The sequence below is a fragment of the Ambystoma mexicanum genome, chromosome 7p (assembly GCF_040938575.1).
Source record: "Ambystoma mexicanum isolate Mex_15411 chromosome 7p, UKY_AmexF1_1, whole genome shotgun sequence".
In the NCBI taxonomy this organism is placed as follows: domain Eukaryota; kingdom Metazoa; phylum Chordata; class Amphibia; order Caudata; family Ambystomatidae; genus Ambystoma; species Ambystoma mexicanum.
This window is the reverse complement of record NC_090939.1, coordinates 196,845,281-196,869,969: the sequence shown is the minus strand read 5'-3', so window position 1 is coordinate 196,869,969 and position 24,689 is coordinate 196,845,281.

Below are 24,689 nucleotides of genomic sequence, written 5' to 3'. Positions count from 1 at the left end.
GGGAAGGAAATGGATTGTCATCATGATGAGGTCTGTTAATGGGTCAGAGGATCCTCCCCTGGTCAATTTGCCCACAAATCTGTTTGATTCAAATACATATTTCCCAGATACACAAGTGGTTGACATTACATGTACATATTACAGATGAATTAAGACAGGTCTCTGTTCAAGCCCCATGTTCCTGCGAGCTGGGATTCAGAAATGACAACATTTTGCGCTTTTTGGTCGGTTTACCAATATCTGGCATTTACCAAAAATTACACAAATGTGCGCAAGGAGTATGGACATTAATTGATGAAGTGTCAGATTTTTAACATGGAGACATTTGGAGTAAAACCCTATTTTCCGCTAGCAACCCCCCAGAATACACCACAGGGTCCTAACACCTCTTAAAATGTGCACGGAAAAATCCCAAGAATAATGATATTATTTATATAATTTTGACCAGACCGCACTATGAGTTATCTATCTTTTTAAAATTATTCCCTGGTCAAAAAGGGGTGTGGCTTCCCACATCACATGGTGGAATAACTGGTTTATCCACTTCCCCCGAGCTCTGCTTGCTAGCAGAGGCACTGCCCCTCCCAGTTTCTCCCCAGAGGAAGCCATTTTACGGCCCCACAATATAACATTTGCCTGAGCCCAGGACAGGGCTTTGTTCAACCTCCTGCAGTCTGCAGGTACCCCTCCCTTAATTCAACCAGAGAAGTGTGATCTCCTTTTGGTGGGGCAGCAGGATGCAGCCAGGCCTGGGAAGAGTTGTTGAGCCAGTTCAACTCTTGTCGGGAGTAGTTGTCAGGCAGAATTCAGCTAAATGTCACTTTATTTCCCAGTTTTCTACATTCAAATCCAACTTACATGCAGCTATTTATTATATATACATTAAATAATTACTTCCTTCAAGTCATTTCAGAATATAGTTTTACATTGTATCCACCTCTTAGCAAGTCTTTCCTTGGCCTGGTTTGGATTCATCTGTTCAGTTTTACACAAAAGTCTGGTGGTTTTAAAACGCCGGCTTTCTGATAGTGGTGAGCACCGGTATTGCATCCATTTTTGACATTAAGAAAATGAATTCCCCACAGTTCTGGGTTGCTTTTGGCAATCAGCATTGCCATTCCCAATGGTTTCAGGCTACTGTGTGTGTAGCCCAATGGTGGTTTTAGGCAGTGCCCTCCTGTGTTCACAACATAGGCAAAAATGGGTGGCAGCCTATTCTTCATGTTTTCCCTGTGCACTCTCTGGGGAGTTCTGGCCATCATGATGGCCAGAACTCCCCAGAGAGTGCACAGGGAGTGCAGACAGTTTTATGGTAGGGCTTGGATGCATGGATAAAAACATCCCACAGTCCATCATCACACCAAATTTAAAGAAACCCAATAAAGAGGGGTGTTAACCATGTCATAGTTGATTGTTTGATATGCATTTTGTATATATGTAACTGATGTACGTAATTCGCTCTATTGCGTCCCTCGGGGTCTAGAGATACATGGAGCGGGGCGTGAGACCGAGTTGGCCAGCTGAGACTTTTGCTTTGCAATAAAACCCTAGCTTTGGGAAAACAACCTCGTGTCTGGCGTCTCTATCGTGTGTGGTGACCCGCCTTGTTTCCATAGACGTCAGGAACCCCTAGGGGCCCCTTTCAGTTACTGAAGAGCATAACTTCTTTTCTGAAAATAATTCATCCATGTTAGTTATAAAGGGATAAAGTATTTAAACCAATCCTCCACCTGGAAAAATTATTGTGTATTCATAGACAAATTGTCACCTTGATTCTTTAATCACCACAATCATCTCCTGAGATTTTGTCAGAGATTTCTTAACCTTGTCTACAAGCATGTATTTGTTTTTGTTTTTGGAGAAGGAACGTTTAATTTTGTCTTTGTGGCAAAGTCATATCAGGAAGAAATCATCAGGCAAGAGAGAGACATGTTATGCTCACATCCTAATGATGGTTTTTGAATCAGTGTTTAAGATTCAATTGTGTTGTGCAAAATTAAATCAGCAACCAGCCCAGTGTATATTATGTACTCAGCAATTCAAGTATGCACCCACAAATATATTTGTCAAATATGATTATATGTTGTCACTCTTATCTTCCCAAAATGCTCTTTGGTTTTATGCAAAAAAGCCAAGACCCTCAATTGGTGCTATTTGTCACCGTCTTTCTCACAGAGGCATTACAAAAGATTACAATAGATGTGTATCCGACTTTCTCTCTTTAAATAATAACCATGTTTCGTTCAATTCTTTATATGATTTTTCAGGTTTTGATAACGTGCTCTATAAGAGAAGTGTAAACTTCATATTATGACTAAAATATAAAATGAAAGTGATGTTTAAATATGAATATTGTAAAATTAAAAAATAGCCATTTTACAATGTTAGTTCAATTTGTTGAATTCCTTTTTTGTTTTTTTAATAGCTGCTTTTGCAAAAGGACACCTTCCCCCACCAGAAGATAGCTGTGATTTGTCCTCTGGTCGCACAGCTTTCAGCTAAGGCTGGGGTGGCTGCAAAAAACTCTGTGATGAAAAGGACTACTGCTCCACAGGAGTTCAGGCATGAGTAGTCATTTCTAAACTCCGACTCAGCCCCACACCAGTACTAAACCAGCATAGCTCTCAATCATAAAGTTGAAACAGGTACAACCTGAAAGGTACAGATCCTTCAACTCTTTAAGGTAGCATGGGAAGAAGGAAGGCTATCGTCAGCCAGCAAGGAGGCATCCAAACTAAAATAGTACTGTGATATTAAAATGCAATAAATGTCCATTCAAGGCACTATAAAAGATAAGACTTTCATTTTACTTGAACGACAAACTATTAAAAACAATAGCAACTCACCCGTCCCAAGAAATACATAGATAATGCAGACATTTGAATAAAGGTGCACACTCGGTTGTGAATAACAGGCACCTGCATGCAATTAGTCCTTGCTGCAAGTTCAAGAAAATACATAATTTAGGTATTACATTGGGTCTTATTTGTCACTGGGGCCAGACAAGACAAGGGGGGAAAACCAATTGTATATACCATAGTGCCTTCCGTGGCATCTTTGAGACCCTTGCCTGGGCCTCTGGGGAAAGGTCAGTCTGTCTTCTGCCTTTCCCAGCCAGGAAGGTTGCCAGAGACACTTACAGGGCTACCACTGCAGCAGGCAGGCTCTAGGTATCAGTGTCCAGCAACAGTCAGGTTTTCTTCCAGCTGCTCCTTGGTGTTCAGTGAGTCCCTGTACTGGGTCTTGGTGGGAAGCTGAGTCGTATTCTGTAAGCGATATTCAATCAACACTACAGCTAAGTCAATGCCTAGTCTGGGATGCTGAGGAAAACCCTTATAGATGTATTTTTATGTCCAGTTCAGTACTCTGGATGACAACCCTTGTATAACACCCCCCTCTTAGAATCCCCCTGACCACACTGAGCCAAGAAATAGGTTTGTTTTGCAAATTAAAAGGTTTATTTGAAAATTTAAACAATATATATATATCATACTTCTATAAATAAATTGATAATGGATATTACACTTGTGAATATGAGCAGTAATCAGCAAGAGGTAATTTATGAATAGGAACAGAGGAATAAGGTGGGAAAGAATGCTTTATATGGTTCAAGGAAATGCAATGATGAATGAAATAAATTCAGTACAGAAAATAACTTGATATGGCTTCAACAAAAGACAATGTAATCACTTTTCCTTGACAATGCACTCCCCCCCTATGCAATGTAAGAAATGGAAGGAGAGCACACAGTCTTCACACAGCTCACAGCGTCTGGGTCAGCTCTGCTCTGCTGGTCTAGCCTCTCTGGAAACGGCGGGTCAATCAGGCACCGGTTCTGCTCACAGTGGTCTGGGTCTGGTCTGCGGTTCCGGCAACAGTTCTTGGCAAAGAATTCAAACAGCTCGCCCGGCTGTTGAATAGTTTGGTTAGGTTTGCTGGATTCTGAAGGCCTGCTGAGAATACTTTTGCTTGCAGTGGGCCTTCTAGGTTCAAGGTTCTGTAGTCTATGTTTAGCTTGGAAGTCTAAGTGTTGGATCTCTGGATGTGAAGTCGTCGGTCAGCATGCTCCGCAGCAAATGGAATTGAATGTCTCTACCTGTCCCAGCAGTCTCTTTTTATGTGTTTTGGAAGTGGGTGTGTGCATGGCATAACTGAGCCTGCCCCTCTCTACTTGTCAATGGCCCAATTCTCCCCTCTCCCATTATTGGGGGAATTGGGTTGTGAGTCAGAGTGATGAGGTCTGTTTATGGGTCAGAGGATCCTCTCCATGTCAATTTGCCCACAAATCTATATTTGATTCAAATACATATGTCCAAGGTACACAGTTTTTTGACATCACGTACACACATCATATATTACTAAAGATAGTCCCTGTCCCGACTCTGGCGTTTCTAGGAGCTTGCATTCAAAAAGGGCAACTTATTTTCGATTTTAGTGGGTTTTGCAACATTGGTTTTTCATCAAAAATTATACAGAGGTACATTTCCCTTCCACATATATCCCAGTAACTTTCCATGTCTCTAGCTGAAATACATTGTCTACAATATTCATAATTAGCGGGGTTTTGCCCCAGAACATGGTACAAATTGGAGTTTGGACTCAAATCGTGAGGGCATTTTTCAAACTAAGACTCTCAAAGTTGGACATTCCTGTCATTTGGTTACAGTAAGTTATCACAATTTCTATAAAATATATATTTGTTGCAATTCAACTCCCCAAGTGTTTGGGTCCGCCTCCAGATGTCTGGGTGGGTCAGTGATCACGTCTCTCCTTGCTGGCAGAGGGCTGTTGACAGGAAACACTCAAAATTAACATACCCCATTCAACAGAAAGAGCCTTTTGTGTGGGCTCCAGCAGGCTGCCTAGAAGTCTCTCCTCAATCGATCAAAAAGGTCATGTGATATCCTGCCTCCTGGTGTGGGAATCTCTGAGGTGTTAAGGTTTCCCAGCCTCTTGGCCTCTGGGAGCAGCAGGTGGCTAAGATTTTCAATTAACCAACAAGCTTTGAAGTCCCTGCCCCTCTTGTAACTCCTAAATACAGTTTCCCTGTCAGAGTTTAGACCGCTAGCGCCACCTTGGGGAATTTGTCGGTACTGCATCCATTTTTGAGTTGTCTTGAATTACTGCATTTCAATAGAGTGGTCTTTTGCTTGATAGTATAGGGCCCTTGCTTAACATTGTTTTGATGGCATCCTTACAGTAGAGTGGTGCTGTGGTATCCCCCACAAGAAGGTTGTATCTTTGGAGTGGTCTCGTCCCAACTGCCCAGTTCTCCTATTCTGGCGTGAATGTGGGCGGCGATAGCTCATCCCCACATCCACCCAGTCTATTGATTTAGTTTGTTCTGGGATAGAACAATGGGCGGCGACAGCTCATCCCCACATCTACCCAGTCTATTGATTCATCATGGGTCAAAACACTTGACAAAACCCCCTCGCCCGACTAAGCTTTGATTAAGTCGAGGGGAAGTCGTGTGCAAAGGAGGTTTTGAGCCCTTGCGCTGGTATGTCCCCATTATCTTCTTCCAATTCTGTAGACGGCAAAGTTCAGCATCTTTTCCTCCACCCAGTTGGATCGATCGGTTCTACTCTCCGGTCCTGATGGGAATATTGGGCGGTAACCCATGCCCCTTGGGTCTCTGCTCCCGGTCACCGGATCATCCTCCTTGGCCAGTCTCCAGGTTTTCTTTCTCCTAGGACGACAAAGGAAAGCGGCAATACCTATTCGTAGACATTTCTTCCCCACCAATGATATGGTGGGGAGGCATATGCATTTTATAGTCAAAACATTTGCGTTCTTATTTTAAAAAAAAACAAGATACAATCAAAAGAATTTTTTTTTTCCAAATCATAATATTTTAGAGTCTATGGGCCTCATTACGAGTCCGGCGGTAACCGCGGCGGTAAAACCGCCTGGTTACCGCCGGACTCGTATTACCATTCCGCCTCCGTGATTCCCGGAATTACCGGGGTATTACAACCCCGGTTTTCCGGGAATCACGGAGGCGGAATGGTGTAAATCCCCATTCCCATTGAGTCCTATGGGACTCAATGCGAATCGGGATCATGGAAACACCGGCAGCATCTCGTAATGCTGCCGGTGTTTCCTCGTCCGCCTGCATGCGGGAGGTGTTAAACCCGCCAGGTCAGACCTGGCGGGAACATCACCACCCGCCTGCAGGGGTCGGGTTCAGGCGCAGCGGAAACAACGGTGGCGTCGGGTTTACTGAAGCCCTATATGTGGGATATTTTAGGGTTGGAATTGAATTACTCTGGAGCGGTCCCCTCTGGTATTGCAGAGGACTCCTCCAGTTGTTGCAGAGTGTGCCTGGGATGGCAACACCTTAGCTGATTTATATGGACCCACTTATCTTCCCTTTCTGCCAAATTACCTTTGGGGATGCGGATTTTGTAGTCAACAGGGGAGATCTTGTCTATAATTTCAAACGGTCCCCTCCATGTAGGCAAAAATGTTTGCTCTTTGGCCTGGTTCCTTTGGAAATTGTATAGATAGACGCGGTCCCCCACAGTGGGTTTTCATGCTATCAGCTGATCTTTCTAGATTCCGCTGAGCACAGGCATAAGCATGCTGAAGGTGTTTCCTTAAAATACTCGTGAGTTGTGGAGGCATTTATCAGTGTCTGCTCTTGGGTCCTGTAGAGCAGATGCTGGGGAAGCACCATCTTGCGTCCGGTCAGCAACTCAAATGGTGACATTTTAGTTGCAGATGAAGGGGTAGATCTGATGGCCATTAGGAACAGAGGTAATTGGATATCCCAACTTGGCCCAGAATCCGCCACAAACTTTTTTAATATGCTCACAATGGTTCCGTTGTATCTCTCTACTGCTCCAGAAGAAGCTGGCCTGTAAGCAATATGTAGCTTCCTTTTGACCCCCAGGATCTCCCACATCTTTGTCATTACTTCACTGGTGAAGTGGCTACCCCTGTCTGACTCAATCCTTTGAGGTAGACCAAAACGGGAAAAGATGTGGTTAATCATCAGGGCAGCTGCTGTTTCTGCCTTGCAATTTGGGGCTGGGAGACATTCCACCCACTTGGTAAACAAGCATGTAACGGTCAACTTGTTTCCTCTAAATGAGCAGATTACAGGGCCTACAAAGTCGATTTGCAAATCTGACCATGGCAGTGTCATCCCCCTCTTTTGGAGAGGCGCACGGTGTGTGAGGGATGATGGCTGAAATTGTGCACACCCAAGGCACCCCTTCAAGTATTGGTCGAGGTCCTGCCCCATGTGTGGCCAGTATGCAACCTCTCTTAAGATTTCCAGTGTTGTGTGAAACCCCCTATGACCGGCGGTGGCCGCATCATGGGCGTGACTTAACATCAGGCTTCGGAATGAGGTAGGAACCATCCACTGATCGTGGCCAGCTTTGGATTTCCTTACCAGCAAACCGTCTTGGATTCGGAACATTTTTGGACATTTCATCAACACTCTTAGGTCCTCTTTCCCAATGTAATCGGTATCCGTCAGGGGAAAGTTCTCAGGGTCCTCAAGGTGTTGGTAAAACTTACCAATAATTGGATCCCCCTTCTGAGCTGTAATTAAATCAGCATCAGGGGTCTCCTTACTCCATTGTGCAGTTGAAAGATCACTGTGAGCATTTGTCTGGTACCAAGTGATAGCAGTGACCTGGATTTCCCCAATAGGGACTCTATTTCTATTAGATCCCCTTGGATGGCCCCCGTTTTGGCCAGCTGATCAGCTAAGTCATTTCCAGTTTTGTCTGGTCCCTCTACTTTGGAATGACCCTTGATCTTTTTCCAGTAGATGGTCATCCCATTCGATGTGACCAGATCATCAAAGTTTTGGATTAACTTCCCATGTTTCAAGGGTTTGTTATTAGCACATAACATGCCTCTGGTTTTCCAATTAACCAGGTGCTCCACGAACCCGTTCCGTACATAATCCGAATCTGTGATTATGACCAGTTCGTGGAGTTGATGTTGGACAGCAGTGAGGATGGCCTGATATCACAGCCATCAATTCTGCCACCTGACTACGTCGGGGACCAATTTGGTATCCAGCGGAGGGTTCTGGTGACTCATTCACCCATGCATTCCCTATGCCGGCCACCAGTTCTTTCTCCCCGTTGTCGTCAACATGGTACGAGCATCCTTCCACATAGACAGTGGGCATTCCCTCACACTTGTCTTCTTCAAAGACTTTGTGGGGGGAATTAAGGTATGCCTCCATGTTGTCCTTGATTTTTAGACTTTCGTCCTCGAGACAGTTTTCTCTGGCACAATCATGCAAGTCAGCCAGACCTTGCGCGAGGGGACTCTTCTTGTTTTGGCCATATCTCACCTCCACAGGAAAGCCTTGCATTGACAGAATCCAGGAAGTAATTCGGGAATTACTCACATTTCCGGCCCAGATCCTGTCACTTTGGAGATATTGCAGAGGCTGGTGTGGAGTCTCCACTATGATGTGTTCCCCCTGGATGAACGGGCGGTAATTCTTCAATGCCCACACCGTTGCCAGGAGTGCCTTCTCACAATCGTTGAATTTTTCCTCCACAGAGGATAAAGTTTTGCTCGCATAGGAGATTACTTTATTGACCTGGTCATGCTTTTGGTATAATACTGCCGTCAAGCACGTATTAGAGAACCCCGTCCCCAGGAAGAACTCCTTGTTTCTGACAGGGTAAGCTAGGCAAGGCGCTTGTGAGAGGCTTCTTTTGAGTTGTCTTACTGCCTCGGATTGTTCTACACCCCATTCCCACTCGACCCCCCCTTCAAGAGATGAATCAGGGGTCTAGTGATCTCTGCGTAGCCTTCAATGAACTTTCTGCTGTAATTAGTCAGTCCAAGGAGGCTCCTTAGTTCCTGCAGAGTTGTGGAGTCTTTCAGCTTCTGAAGTGCTTCCACTTTCTTTTCTTGTGGACACAGACATGAGGAGTAATCTCATGCCCCAAGAAATTAACATGGGTTCTACACCACTGTGCTTTCTGGAAGGAAAGTTTTGCTCCGGCGGCCCTCAACTGCGTCAGAACATAACGGATCTTCCACAGATGAACTTTTGATGAGGACATCATCTACATAAGCCAGGTTACCCCTCGCACCCAGGTCGGGCATGGCCTTATGTAGGAAAATGTTGAATCCATTGCCGGAGTTGAGGTATGCGAAGGGAGTCCGGGTCCATGTGTACTGATGGCCCCCAAAGGTAAAAGCCAGTTTGTATTGGTCCTCCCTACTGACAGGCACGGTCCAGTACCCATTGGTCAGGTCTATTGCAGTGAATACCTGTGACCCCTGGATCTGGGCCAGCCCTTGGTCAATGTAGGGAAGAGGCCATCGGGAAGTATGGCTTCAAAATTCCCAGCACTGGATTATTGAAGGTGCTGTGTACTGGACGGATTATTCCCCGGGACTCAAGGTTCTTAATTATTTCAGTAAGGGACTCCATGGATGCGAGAGGCAAGCGATATTGTTTCACAAACACTGGAGTCATGCCAGGGTCCGTGGGAATTGTTGTCGTGTGGATGTCGGTGCGACCACAGTCATATGAGTCTACCGCAAAGAGATCTTGGAAATCCAAGAAAACTTGTTTCAACTTTTGCTTTTGTTCCAGAGTCACACATGCATCAGCTAGGTTGACTCTCTCTTCCACCATCTGCCTGAAGCCTGGAAAGACTTCTGGTTTGGCTATATCAGCGGCCTCCTCCAGCTGGGAGGAGAAGTCCCTGGTCAGAGTGCTGATTTGAACTGGAGGCCTCAGGTGGGAAAGGCAGCCTGCATGGACCTGGAAAATCACCTCATCCCTCCTGAAGTCACAAGTCACATCTTCCTTACCATAAGGGCAAGAAGTGTACACTAGGAAGTTCCCCCCATGCCGGGTGAAAATCCTGTCTGGTGTTGTATGGTCATCACTGTCACTGTCAAAACAGTCCTGGGGGATTGGTCCTAACAGTTCATTTCCTAAATCAATGGAGAAATGTCGGTCATCAGCCGCCATTCCAATAATGGTGCCTGCGGCTAGAGTAATACTCTTTAAGTCACTGTTATCCACCTCTATTGGAATGGTGTCATGTTCTATGTTGACTAATGGTGATGGGTTTATCCCTAACCCTTGCTGTTGGAGAGAAGCATTTAGATGAATGTAAGCATCAGGGTTTTTCGATTTTTGTCCTCTTTTAACTTTCACTTCCAGGGAGAATTGTCAGGTCCTTTCTGGGATGGTGACTTCCTCTTTAATCTGAATTTCAACTGCATAAGGTAGAAATTGAGCTGACCTAAATGCTTTTTCTGAATCATCAAAGCCCATGGGATTATCTGCTAATCGGGACCAAGCTTTGAAGTTTATTAGGTCCAAACTAATGGCAAAGCTATTGAGAATGTCACTGCCTAAGTAAAAGGCGGCAGTGACGTCTCGCACGACCCAACAATTATGGACTATGCTCTTGTTGCCGATGGAGATTTTGTGCATACACCTGCTTGGCAGGAGATGTTTGGAATTGGGTGCTTCCAGGTCCATTTCCCATTTGTTTATCAGTTTGAATGTGGGAATGGCTGGATCTTTTGAGAGTTGGTGGAACATGGCTTCGCTGATGAAGCTCTTACCGTTGTTCACACACACTCGAGCGAGAACAGAGTCCTTCCCATCATTTAAATGAACAGGGGTGAACACCTGATCTCCAATTTGCTGAATATCAGCCAGGCTCTGAGCTGATTTCACATCTTTCTGGACTATAGGAGTGGGAGTGTTTGATTGTGGATTGGTAAAGAATTTCAGAGTGTTTCCTTCCAATGTGGAATACCACCTTAAACTGGAAGGAAGGTTGATTTTCGGAAATAGAGAGGACCCCCCATCACCAGTCTGTTGTCGTACTGCCACTACTGTCACGTCTGGAATCTGGTTGTTCTGGAAGTGAAATTCTACTTGGTCAGATTTTTGTTCAACCATGTGGCAGGCGCCGTTTAAACTAACATGGTTGACACTCTGTTTTAATTTTATTGGTCGGCTAGTCTGGGTCCAGAGGACCTTGTTTACGCAATCTATTAGGGGAGACAACCTTCTCAGGAGGTCATTCCCTAGTAAACAAGGGGTGCCCTCTGGAGTCACTACTATGACCGGGTGTTTCACCTTGTGTCGCCCAATTTTGATGTCCAAATCTGCAGTCCCCTCGACGGGAATTTCCTTCCCGTCAAAGTTCTGGAGTTGTCCAGGAAGACAGGTGAGGGGAATACGATAATTCTCTCCCCTTCCTAAATTCAGTTCATCAAAGGCCCTTTTGGACAGAAGGGTAGCTTGGGATCCAGTGTCCACCAGTGCTGAAATTGTACCCTGCCCCTGTACTTGTACCGGGCATAATATCTTCTCTCCTTCTCCTCAAGGGGGCACAGATAATGCACATTTTTGGTGGGCTAACTTTCTTGTTTTGGACATGGCGAGAGAAGAGATTTGGGCAGAATTCTGTGGAGCGTCTTGGGAATCTGAAAGAAAAAGTTGGCAACTGGAGATCAGAGCCATTGTGGGTTCCCCTGGTTCCAGTTCTGGGCCACCCCCCCCTTTCAGAGGCAGTCATCAGGATGGGCTTGAACCAGGGGATTTTGGTATTGTCGGTTCTGGGATGAGATGATGGGCGGCGGTAGCTCAGTCTCCACATCTCCCCAGTCCGAATTGGCATCCCTTGGGACCCATTTTTCTTTGGGAAGAGTTCCCCCATCTCTAAAGGAGAAGATCCTTTTCCCAGGATCCTCTGAGTATTCCTCTCCCACAAATTGGAAGATCTGTACCTCCTCCACAAACTGGGCCTGTTTGGGTACTTTGTTTCTCCTACCCCCCCTCTGCTCCTTTGGAGGCAGACTTTCAGGGGAAGGAGATTTTGTTTCCGGTTCCTGGTTTTCCAGGGGCTGTTTACAAGTTGGGAAGGAAGCTTCCTCCAAGGCTTTACACCCCCCTTCCCCTGGTGCCTCCTCCCTGGGAACCGGTGGGTTATCGGGGTGCTGCCCCCGTCATTGTTCTGGAGCACCAGGTCCAGAGTTTGGGGCATTCTGCGGTGGCATGCTCATCTGAGGGTTCTGTTGAGCCCTCAGTATGTAACCCAGATCCCGTGCCATATTTTGGACTTGGCGCTCAAGTTGTGAAACCCGCTCAGGCTGATACGGGGCTCTATTTTCTCCCCTGGGCTGATCCCGAGAAGGTTAGCTATCCCTTCTCTGGAAGTACACCTGGTTGGGAAGATTTTGGTACCCCTCCACCCTTGGCCTCCCCTCTCCCGGATTAGGTTGTCTGGGCTCAGGGAATTGGGGAAAGAAGGATGGATGGTTTTGGGGTTGGACATTGGGTGGATACCTGGGAAAAAAGTTCTGCCCAGGTTTTGGTGAATTTCTGCCCTCCTGGGGGAAGTTAGGAGGGAATTTCCCCGGGTCAGGTGCTTGGCTGGATCCCCCCCTTGGGCTGGAGGAGTCCACACATAACCCAAGATTGGTCGGTTTCCCTTGTAGCGGGGACTTACATAGTCAGGGGAGCGGGGGACCCCATTTGTGGGACTACCTCCTCGACTCCCTGTCTGTGACTGGCCCGAGGGCCTTCTGGGCTGTGAATTATTTGGTGCAGGCAGCTTTTTAGGCCCCCCCATCTCCAAATCTAAAACGGGGGCAACCTTTTCCTCTGCCACCTTGGCAGCAGGAGGGGTGCTGTTGGTTTTGGGGTTTTTCGGCGCATTATTTTTATTTTCGATGGGCTTCTGCACCTCATAGATCCGGGTAGCCTGTTCAATGACCCAGTCTAAAGATCTTTTCTCATGAAAATCTCTCACGAGCTGGGTCATTATGTATTTGGGTAAGGCATGGAAAAACGTATTGATAAATTCTCTGCTATCTGTGCGCACCCTTCTGGTGGTCTGCTCAAAAGCACGCTTTAATTCTTGCACAAACTCTTGTGGGGCCTGATCCTCCCCACATTGCAAATTGTAGGCTGCCTTGCGAGCCTCTTGAGGATTGCTGTGCACAGAAAATTGTTTCAAGATGGCCGCCCTGTATGTGGACCACCTTGAATGGTTTTGATCCTCCAGCACCGCAAAGAAACTGGAGTATTCTGGTGAGAAGGTCCACTTTACATATTGAATACAGCTTTGGCTGTCCTTCAAATGGAAAGTCTCCATCATTTGCTCATAAAGCTCCAAGTGTTCCCAAACAGAATACTTGGCGTTCTGATGATAAGGCGTGATGACACTCATTATTGCCTTTACTTGTTTCAATGGGTCCTTAAGCAAGGCCCTTTTTGCCTTATTGGCCTTTTTGGTTCGGGTAACCCTGGTCCATTCATCCTCTGACTCAGAAGCACTGCTCCCAGAGGTGCCTGTCTGATCTTCCAGGTTTTCCTGGATTCTGCGAGCCTGGGAATGGCTGGCAGAATGTGGGGACCTGGTCTCCTGTGTCCTGTAATGCTCAGAGGAGTCTTCAGACCCCTCCTTGCTGCCAGGATTTGATGGGTACCCCCCCCCACTGACCTAACTGGGCAGAGGTTTTCAGGATGCCCTTAATGGGCCTACTCTCCTGGGGTTCCCCACTAAATTGCACTGTGCTTGGGTGCCCATACCCGGATGCCCGCCCATCCATTCCTGGGAGGCACTGGCATATGAGCCCCGTACTTCTAGCTGGATAGTAATCTGCCATCCCCGTGGCCCTGGGATCATGTGCGCGAGGGGACATGGGGGTGGCAGAGTCCAGGGACTGGGAGAGATGAAGGCCTCTGGTACCAGGGCTCCTGAGGTTATGCTCAGGCGTTTCCCTTTCCCAGCGAACCTCGTCTCTATCAGCCCCTGCTCCCTGTTGCAATGCAAGAGCCTGTGCTTTCAGTTCCTCAGTTAAGGCCTTACTAGACTCTATCAGTCTCTCCTGCATGGCTACCTGTTGCTGGAGCCTATAATTGTGCTGACAGAGAGCCTCATTTTCTCTCTGTGTCTCCTGATTGGTCCTGGTGTACTGGGCCAGTCTCTGCTGCAGGAGGGTTACCTCCTCAGTCCCATCCCTACTGGCCTGCTCCTTTCTTGCCAGAGCCTCCTCCACCCTTCTGGTGTGATCTAGCAAGCCCTGATGCTCTTTTTGGAGGTCACCCAGCCCCTGGAGGGCCAAGTGATTTTCTTCAATTTTTCTTTTTAAATGGCAGACTTCCTGGCCTAAGGTATCCCTTTCCTGACCAAGAGCCTGCATTGTGACGCCAGGTCATCCCTCTGCCTTTGAAAGGCACCAGCTTTCTGGCGTTCTTCATCAAACTCTGCCTGGGTATCCAGGTCTTTCAAAATCAATGTATTGCTTTCCTCTTTCTCTCTATCTAGTTGGATTTGCAGGGTGGCTACCTGCTCTGTGCATGCCCTGTTGAAATTGATCTGTTGCTCTAGCTTTTTCTGGTATCCTGGTCCGTCTTTTCCTGTTGCAGTCTATCCATGTCCTCTTTTATTTTAATGATATACTGCCTACTATCATTTTCTGACTCCTGGCTCCTCTGCAGCCTCTGCTCAGAAGAGACCAGGTCAGATTGGGCCTTTTCTAACGCCATCTGTTGCCGATTTGCCAGATCTTGGCCTTCAGCACATTTGTCCTGCATGGCTCCCATATATAGATACAAATATGCCGCTATCCTGGCAATCTTATTGTGTTCATCTTTGGCCTTAGAAGCCATATATAATTCACTCAGGGCCACATGTAATGGACCCTGATCTCTCCATGTATCTAACCCTGTTTCAGTGACCTGTTGCGCGATTGCCTGCAACCAGACCGTTTGGTCCTGATGAATCCACTCACCTCTCACAAATAGCTTATGTAAGAAGTGCTCTCTGGCTATTTTCATATCTACCGAGGTCGTCATTCTGGAATTTGAGTTCCTTCCTGACTTACAGAAGTTTGTATTTTATTTTGCAAAACAGACCGTTTCCTTAGAGCGTTCCTTTGAGGGATGCTTTCACAGTGTAAAACAGCGTGGTGATCTAACCGGACATGTGTATCTGGTCAGTTGGCACACTGTATTAATCTGCACAAGTGGTAACTCTAACCCAGAATATCCCGGCTCCGACCCACCACTCTTGTAAGCGATATTCAATCAACACTACAGCTAAGTCAATGCCTAGTCTGGGATGCTTAGGAAAACCCTTATTGATGTATTTGTATGTCCAGTTCAGTACTCTGGATGACAACCCTTGTATAACACCCCCCTCTTAAAATCCCCCTGACCCCACTGAGCCAAGAAGTAGGTTTGCAAATTAAAAGGTTTATTTGAAAATGTAAACAATATATATATATCACACTTCGATAAATAAATTGATAATGGATATTACACTTGTGAATATGAGCAGTAATCAGCAAGAGGTAACTTATGAATAGGAATAGAAGAATAAGGTGGGAAAGAATGCTTTATATGGTTCAAGGAAACGCAATGATGAATGAAATGCAGTACAGAAAATAACTTGATATGGCTTCAACAGAAGACAATGTAATCACTTTTCCTTGACAATGCACTCCCCCCCTATGCAATGTAAGAAATGGAAGGAGAGCACAAAGTCTTCAAGAATCCCAACAAAAGGCAATACGAAATGCAGTTCCCCCCCAGCAAGCTTAGAGGAAAACAGGTAGAGGTTTGAAACACAGGCCCAAAAATGCTATGAATGTGATGACAATGAAGTGAGAAATGTGCTAAAAATGCTTTTAATTCCCTCTAGATATTCAGGGTGAGTGAGAGATGCTTGTTGGTATTAGTTCAGGCTCACTTTAGCAATGCTCTATGAGTTATTACCAGTTTGCAAACGGATTTTAACAAAGGAAAGAATGGAGCTGCTATTTTGACAAGTGGAGAAATTGAGCCAAATCGCGGTAAATTTTGCGAGTGCGTGAATTGCGATTGCGGTAAAAGTATAAGGAGTAGGAAGTCGGTTCTAGGTTAGTTGGAAAGCCTAGAATCACAGCTTTAAAATGAAAGTTAGTTCCTAGCCCAAACGGTTCAAGAGATACGGACGATTTAATAAAGGTAGATTTTCGGATTTAAAGTAAAACTCAAAATGACAGGTGACAGCTTGCAGCTTCAGAATTGACAGGTGACAGTTGTGCAGCTTTACATATGACAGATGACACAATTTCTAGGAGGCTGTTCTAATTAGGTTAAAATAATTTGGATTAGATTATTTTAACTAAGCGATTGGGTTCTGCACAGTTCTGGCGGATACTCACTCCTAATTTTGAAATGAATGGGCCTCGTCACGGATCTGGTCAACTGGACTGGACTGGGCAGTTCTGCTCACAGCGTCTGGGTCAGCTCTGCTCTGCTGGTCTAGCCTCTGGATACGGCGGGTCAATCAGGCACCGGTTCTGCTCACAGCGGTCTGGGTCTGGTCTGCGGTTCCAGCAACAGTTCTTGGCAAAGAATTCAAACAGCTCGCCCGGCTGTTGAATAGTTTGGTTAGGTTTGCTGGATTCTGAAGGCCTGCTGAGAATACTTTTGCTTGCAGTGGGCCTTCTAGGTTCAAGGTTCTGTAGTCTATGTTTAGCTTGGAAGTCTAAGTGTTGGATCTCTGGATGTGAAGTCGTCGGTCAGCATGCTCCGCAGCAAATGGAATTGAATGTCTCTCCCTGTCCCAGCAGTCTCATTTTATGTGTTTTGGAAGTGGGTGTGTGCGTGGCATAACTGAGCCTGCCCCTCTCTACTTGTCATTGGCCCAATTCTCTCCTCTCCAATGATTGGGGGACTTGGGTTGTGAGTCAGAGTGATGAGGTCTGTTTATGGGTCAGAGGATCCTCCCCTGGTCAATTTGCCCACAAATCTATATTTGATTCAAATACATATTTCCAAGGTACACAGTTGTTTGACATCACGTACACACATCATATATTACTAAAGATAGTCCCTGTCCCAACTCTGGCGTTTCTAGGAGCTTGCATTCAAAAAGGGCAACTTATTTTCGATTTTAGTGGGTTTTGCAACATTGGTTTTTCATCAAAAATTATACAAAGGTACATTTCCCTGCCACATATATCCCAGTAACTTTCCATGTCTGTAGCTGAAATACATTGTCTACAATATTCATAATTAGCGGGGTTTTGCCCCAGAACATGGTACAAATTGGAGTTTGGACTCAAATCGTGAGGGCATTTTTCAAACTAAGACTCTCAAAGTTGTACATTCCTGTCATTTGGTTACAATAAGTTATCACTATTTCCATAAAATATATATTTGTTGCAATTCAACTCCCCAAGTGTTTGGATCTGCCTCCAGAAGTCTGGGTGGGTCAGTGATCACATGTCTCTCCTTGCTGGCAGAGGGCTGTTGACAGGAAACACTCAAAATTAACATACCCCATTCAACAGAAAGAGCCTTTTGTGTGGGCTCCAGCAGGCTGCCTGGAAGTCTCTCCTCAATCAATCAACAGGGTCATGTGATATCCTGCCTCCTGGTGTGGGAATCACTGAGGTGTTAAGGTTTCCCAGCCTCTTGGCCTCTGGGAACAGCAGGTGGCTAAGATTTTCAATTAACCAACAAGCTTTGAAGTCCGTGCCCCTCTTGTAACTCTAAATACAGTTTCCCTGTCAGAGTTTAGACCGCTAGCGCCACCTTGGGGAATTTGTCGGTACTGCATCCATTTTTGAGTTGTCTTGAATTACTGCATTTCAATAGAGTGGTCTTTTGCTTGATAGTATAGGGCCCTTGCTTAACATTGTTTTGATGGCATCCTTACAGTAGAGTGGTGATGTGGAACCCCCGACAAGAAGGTTGTATCTTTGGAGTGGTCTCGTGCCAACTGCGCAGTTCTCCTATTCTGGCGTGAATGTGGGTGGTGATAGCTCATCCCCACATCCACCCAGTCTATTGATTTAGTTTGTTCTGGGATAGAATAATGGGCGGCGACAGCTCATCCCCACATCTACCCAGTCTATTGATTCAACATGGGTCAAAACCCTTGACAAATCTGACCTTTCCATTCAGGAAGGTTGGAAACATACACTAACAGGGCTTGCTACTTCAGCAGGCACAGTCCTTGGTACCAGTACCAGCCACAGTCAGGCTTTCCAACAGCAGGTCACTTCCAATGTTCTGCTGAAGCAGTTTGGGAGTGGGTCTGCATACTCCTTGGAGATCCTTATCTTCAATGTGATGGCAGGGGGCATTAGGCAGTCTTTACCCCAACAAGGGAACAGTGAAATCCTTTAAGAAGTTTTAAGAAGATGCGGCCATGGAGCTGATTCAAAGAGGATTCCTTGAATGATTCAATTAAGGGCAGTCTTACCCCTTTATATAGGCATTTTGCCCCAGCAGATTCGTTCATTCTAAGCCTTCTTTAACGGGCCAATAGATGCTGATGTAGCATGGGTTTTGCCCTCTGATGTCATCTCCCAGAGTGCCTTGTCTGCAGAAGGTTAGGGGACATCACAGGAAGGGAGTGGAACCCAGGCATTTTCAAGATGACAGCACCCTTCTTCTGGGATCAGTCACTCTCCTCCGCTGCATTATACTTCCCTCTTTCTCCTGTCTGCCTGTGATCAGAAAGACTCCAATGATTATCCCCCTTGTGTGACTTCCCCATTGTAGTGGCAACGATCCCTGTGAATAACCTAACTTCCACCCTAATCCCTGACGGGGTCCTGTCCTCCCGGAGGACAGATGTCAAGCCTTCAGAGCAGAGAACAGAGAGGCATCCGGGGCTGGCTCTAACATCTGTTGTGGGTGTAACACCCAGTCCTGGAAGGCAATTCACAAAGGGCTTTGACAGCTCCACGAGTCACAAGAAACCATTTGGTAATAAAATGACATCAGATTGATTTAGGCATTTATAATTGTGTTTCTCCATACTACTATATTAAACCAGTATATTTAATGTTAACCAATTTTGCCACCAAGACATGAGTATAAATAGTTAACGAATGAAATGTGTTTACCTTCAAAGGGATTTCAATTTTAGCCCAAAAACGTCTAATGTGAAATTTAGAGTATCTTTGGTTGTTGACATACCATCTTCCTGATATCTTCAATGATGTACCTTCCAATTCGTAGACTGCCAGTACATTTGTAGAAGGTTTAACAACCAAAACACGGGTTTACCTTTTGTAAGTGTAGCCTCATTACTGCTAATATGAATTTTGATTCAACAGACTGTAAGTCTACGCCACACATTCACTCACCGTATAATACTAGATTAAGAAGGTGAGATTTGTCAATAGACAGCTGCATGATATGGCAGGGTTCCCTTAGGGTCAATTAGGCTTTTAAAAGAGAACCTACATGAGAAACTGTTTCGCAGCTTCTGCATGTGTCACTCTAGCAAATGTGCACCTGACTATGCGACTCTCGCGCACATAGAACGAGACAGAGGAGACGTAAAGTGGTACAAATGAAGAGCAAGATGGGAGGGGGAGAGAGAAAGAGAGAGAGAGAGAGAGAAAGAAAGAGACAGACGGAGATAAATGGAGCACCAACAGAGAGAGACACAAAGAGAGCAAAAGAGAGACAGATAGAGAGAAAGGGAGCAAAGAGAGAGAGAGAGAGAGAGAGAGACAGACAGAGAGCGACACAGCGACGAGAGAGGGAGAGAGAGCACTTGTCTGCCGTATGATACACTGGATACATCTAGTACATACATATTTCTTTCAATGAGTGCATTATAAGTAAAGAAATCCAATATGTGACCATGTTCTGGAAATTGTGTGTCATATGTTGGCTATTTTAATAGTTATTTCCTACATCGCGCAGCTAATTCAATTGGCTTTCTGGGAATACGGTTTAGACAGAGTTACTTCATGATGAAGGGAATTAGATGTTGTCAAGTGTCTGCCATTTATTGACCAGCATCGGCAGCTTTAATTAGGTGAGCAGACTCCCGAGAGTCCTTCTAAGCACTGGCACAAAGGCTTCAGAGCACCTGTCTTTCCCCTCACAAAAAAGCAGACAGTGACTAGAGAACTGATGTTTCTCTGACAACCAATTAAAGAATGTATTTATTGATCTGTTTCATGAAGATCAAATGTGGGCCCATTCGGCCTATGTAAAGTGTTGTGGGTCCTTTTAACCAGGCAGAAGCTCAATTTTAACTAGACACCCCAGGCACATGACTGGCAGATTTACAAGGTTCCCTATGGGGGCCGTTGGGGAAATAATTCAAGGTTCATAAATTCATATACTGCATACTGAAATGTATACATTATATACTGAGATGTATATATAGTATGCTCAGATGCATACATTGTATATTGAAACATGTACATTGTACACTGAGATATATTCATTGTACACTGAGGTGCATATACTGCATATTGAGAGGCATATATTATGTATTGACAAATATACACTGTACACTGAGATACATACATTATATACTGAACTGTATATGCAGTATACTGAGATGCACACATATACTGTATATTGATATGCATATATACATACGAAAGACAGGGGCTGGGTGAATGAATGACTCCATGTGATGGGAAAACCATTTTGTCAGTACTGGGATTTGCAAGTTTTAAATCAATGGGATCAGGTGTTCAAGTCCAATTCTTTCAATTGAGTTTACCCAAGACTAAAACAGCCAGAATGCCCTTCTTTGTTAAATGGAAGCCATGGCTGAAAAATGGTTGCCCCAGTGACATGGTGCCATTCAGTCATCATACGCTGTGAGACCATATATTTCTGCCCAGCTCAGTCTGTTGAATTATCATACACATTTCTTTCATTGGTCAATTGCACCTTGTGGTCTGGCACATATGGTTGTGATCTAGCACCACCATGTGGCCAAAACAGGCATCAACAGAGAGAGAGACAAGAAGACATGTTGAGAAAGACAATAGTTGAATGGCATGGCAACTGGACATGCTTTATCAATGATTGGCTGAATCACCGATTGTTATTTTTGTGTTCTGCTAGTCACCACGCTTCCTTCTGCCAGCATGTTTCAGCGCAGGCACAAGTAAGCAAAAGAAACGAGCAGAGCTCTATCACAGTAAAGTCATTGTGCTTGTCCTCTTCACAGTCCTAGTCCTCGTCAGAGTCTTAATGCTCACCCTAGTCTTTGCTTTAGACCTCATCACAGTCTTAGTTCCAGTCCTCATCACAAATGAAGTCTGAGGCCTCATCACATTCTTTGTCCTGATCACAGTCATGGGCAGTGTCACTTTTCTTGTTCTTGTCATTCCTAGCCTTCATCAGAGATCCAGTCCTCAACCTAGTCACTTTCCAAGCCCTAGTCAAAGTCACAGTCAAAGTCTACATCACAGACATGCTGCCCATCCAAGTCCTCAGCACACTCCTTGTTACAGTGATAGTCTTAGTCATCATAACAGGCCTAGTCCCAGTACTTGTCACAGTCCTTTTCTCTATCCCCAACACAGCCCTAGTTCTAGTTGCAGTTCTAGCCTCTGTCATAATTTGAGTTCTTCTCACAGTCTGATTCCTTGTCACAGTCCTAGTTCCCATCACAGCCCAGGTCCTTCTCACAGTCCTAGTCCTCATCCTTATCCACATCACATTCCTAGCCATCATCACAGTCCTAGTTCCCATCACAGCCCAGGTCCTTGTCACAGTCCTAGTCCTCATCCTTATCCACATCACATTCCTAGCCATCATCACAGTCCTAGTTCCCATCACAGCCCAGGTCCTTGTCACAGTCCTAGTCCTCATCCTTATCCACATCACATTCCTAGCCATCATCACAGTCCTAGTTCCCATCACAGCCCAGGTCCTTGTCACAGTCCTAGTCCTCATCCTTATCCACATCACATTCCTAGCCATCATCACAGTCCTAGTTCCCATCACAGCCCAGGTCCTTGTCACAGTCCTAGTCCTCATCCTTATCCACATCACATTCCTAGCCATCATCACAGTCCTAGTTCCCATCACAGCCCAGGTCCTTGTCACAGTCCTAGTCCTCATCCTTATCCACATCACATTCCTAGCCATCATCACAGTCCTAGCTCCCATCACAGCCCAGGTCCTTGTCACAGTCCTAGTCCTCATCCTTATCCACATCACATTCCTAGCCATCATCACAGTCCTAGTTCCCATCACAGCCCAGGTCCTTGTCACAGTCCTAGTCCTCATCCTTATCCACATCACATTCCTAGCCATCATCACAGTCCTAGTTCCCATCACAGCCCAGGTCCTTGTCACAGTCCTAGTCCTCATCCTTATCCACATCACATTCCTAGCCATCATCACAGTCCTAGTTCCCATCACAGCCCAGGTCCTTGTCACAGTCCTAGTCCTCATCCTTATCCACATCACATTCCTAGCCATCATCACAGTCCTAGTTCCCATCACAGCCCAGGTCCTTGTCACAGTCCTAGTCCTCATCCTTATCCACATCACATTCCTAGCCATCATCACAGTCCTAGTTCCCATCACAGCCCAGGTCCTTGTCACAGTCCTAGTCCTCATCCTTATCCACATCACATTCCTAGCCATCATCACAGTCCTAGTTCCCATCACAGCCCAGGTCCTTGTCACAGTCCTAGTCCTCATCCTTATCCACATCACATTCCTAGCCATCATCACAGTCCTAGTTCCCATCACAGCCCAGGTCCTTGTCACAGTCCTAGTCCTCATCCTTATCCACATCACATTCCTAGCCATCATCACAGTCCTAGTTCCCATCACAGCCCAGGTCCTTCTCACAGTGCTAGTCCTCCTTGCAGTCTTACTCCTTGGCACAGTCCTCAGCACAGTCCCATTCCTCACCCAGTATCGTAGTCCTTGTTAGTCTTAGTGGTCATCATAGTCTTAGGTCTCATCAAACACCTAGTGGTAGTCTCAGTCCTAGCCCTTTCCACACCTAGATGCTATATTTCGAGGCCATTGAGTCCTGGATGTTGGGTGATAATGTAAATTTTAACTAAACCAAAACAAAGTTCCTCCTTTGTTGCGGGCGGAAATTATATGGTGAGCTCCACTGCTGGTTATTCCCCTTCTCTAGTATATTCTACTTGCTCTCTCGGCTTCTGGTTGGACAACAAACGCTCTATGTAAGTGAATGTGCTTAAGAAAGCGCAAACTGACAATCTTCTAATTGCCCTGTGAACCCAGATCCAACCTTCTATTTCTCCAGAGCTTTTTCACTCTGCTGTTTGAATACTATCACACATTGATGGGGGAAATGCCTTGCTCTTGGGCATATCTAAAAGTGTTGTGAGACCTCTGAAGTCAGCCTCCCATACTACTGCTCATTTGGTTGCCGGAGCAAAAATATTTGATCACACCTCACCTATTTTTGAAACACCACCTTGGTTTCCTTTTGTATTTATGGAGGCACTGTACATTATGGGCCTCATTACGACCCTGGCGGTAAGGGGTTTACGCCAGCGTTAGCTGCGCCGACCCCTTACCGCCAATTACGAGGTCCCCTAGCGCCATGGTGCTTTTAACACCTGCTTTTAGCAGGTGTTAAAATCCATGGCGCTAAGGGACCATGGAGTTAATTACGCCACCGTAATTTACGGTGGCGTAATTAACGCCTTCCCCACTCCCATTATGCCCTATGGGGCAAAAATGGGAATGGGGAAGGGTAAATGGGGATTGGGGACTTACCGCCCCGCCAAGGTCGGAATGGGGCGGTAAGTCCGCCAACCACCACTGCCAGTTAAGCATTTTCTGTTAGAGTTTCCCAGGTTTGGAATGCTCCTTCTTTTCTCCTTCTTTTGGCCACTTTGTTCAGTATTTTTTGTGAAGAGTTTAACTTTTTTTGTTTTCCTACAATTCGTATTTTTTTAACTGCTGTTAATTATTTATGGTACACTTCTATTTCTATTATATTATTGTGGTGTTGGAAAAGGGCATCTGCTGGGTGCTAATGCCCTTTAGGGAACAAGAATGTAAGGACTGGTGTAACAAGGCTTCCCTTCCCACTCACAGATAACCCAGGGAAACAGTACCGTGAAGATGAGGGCCAAGTCCGGGGTGGGAAGGGGAAAGGTAAGGGAAATGAAGAGGAGACGGCCCTGGATGGAACAAGGACGCCCAAAAGTAGAAACACACGGAACAACCCGAATGGAATGAGGGTGCAACTAAAGGGGTAAATACCAGGTCCACGACAGTACCGCCAATTTGAGGAGGAAGCAGAAGATGATCGCAAGGGCAAACGGGGGTCAGTCACGAGTAGTTTACCAAACTCGTGGATCAGGAAGAAGCAGAATCGGTCAGTCATACAAGTAGCATAACACAACCAGTAGCAAGTGAATCCAAAGAACCAGGGTTGAGGAGCAGGCAGGGCAACTACGTGGGGCAAATTAGGGTCAAATTTCAGTGCAGCACGCAGGTCCAATTACTCTCCCCTTTTGTAATTGCTTGGCAGGTGAAGAACGATGGTCTGGATGGTTGCCCAGAGCAATGCCAGGGGTTAAGATGAATTCTAAACCTTCCAGCTTTCACCACTTTTGTTTTGCTGTACTGACCGCAAGTGAGACGGGTATGCCAAGAAGTGGGCCCTGTGCCTGCTTGGCCTAGAGACCCAAGCTACTCCTCACTGGTGAGGCACAAAGAGGCTGAAACATGTCTGGGGATGCTTGTGGTCTCGTGCAGAAGGGATGTGACCTAGCAGTTTGGGCTAGACTACCCCTTTTGCAGTGGTACCATGCCTGATTTGCATATGTTAATGTTAATGTTAAAGGTATGTTCTTAACCCTTTTGTAATGACTTGGCAAGCTAAGAACGATGGTCTGGAGGGTTGCCCAGAGCAATGCCAAAGGTTAAGATTAATTCT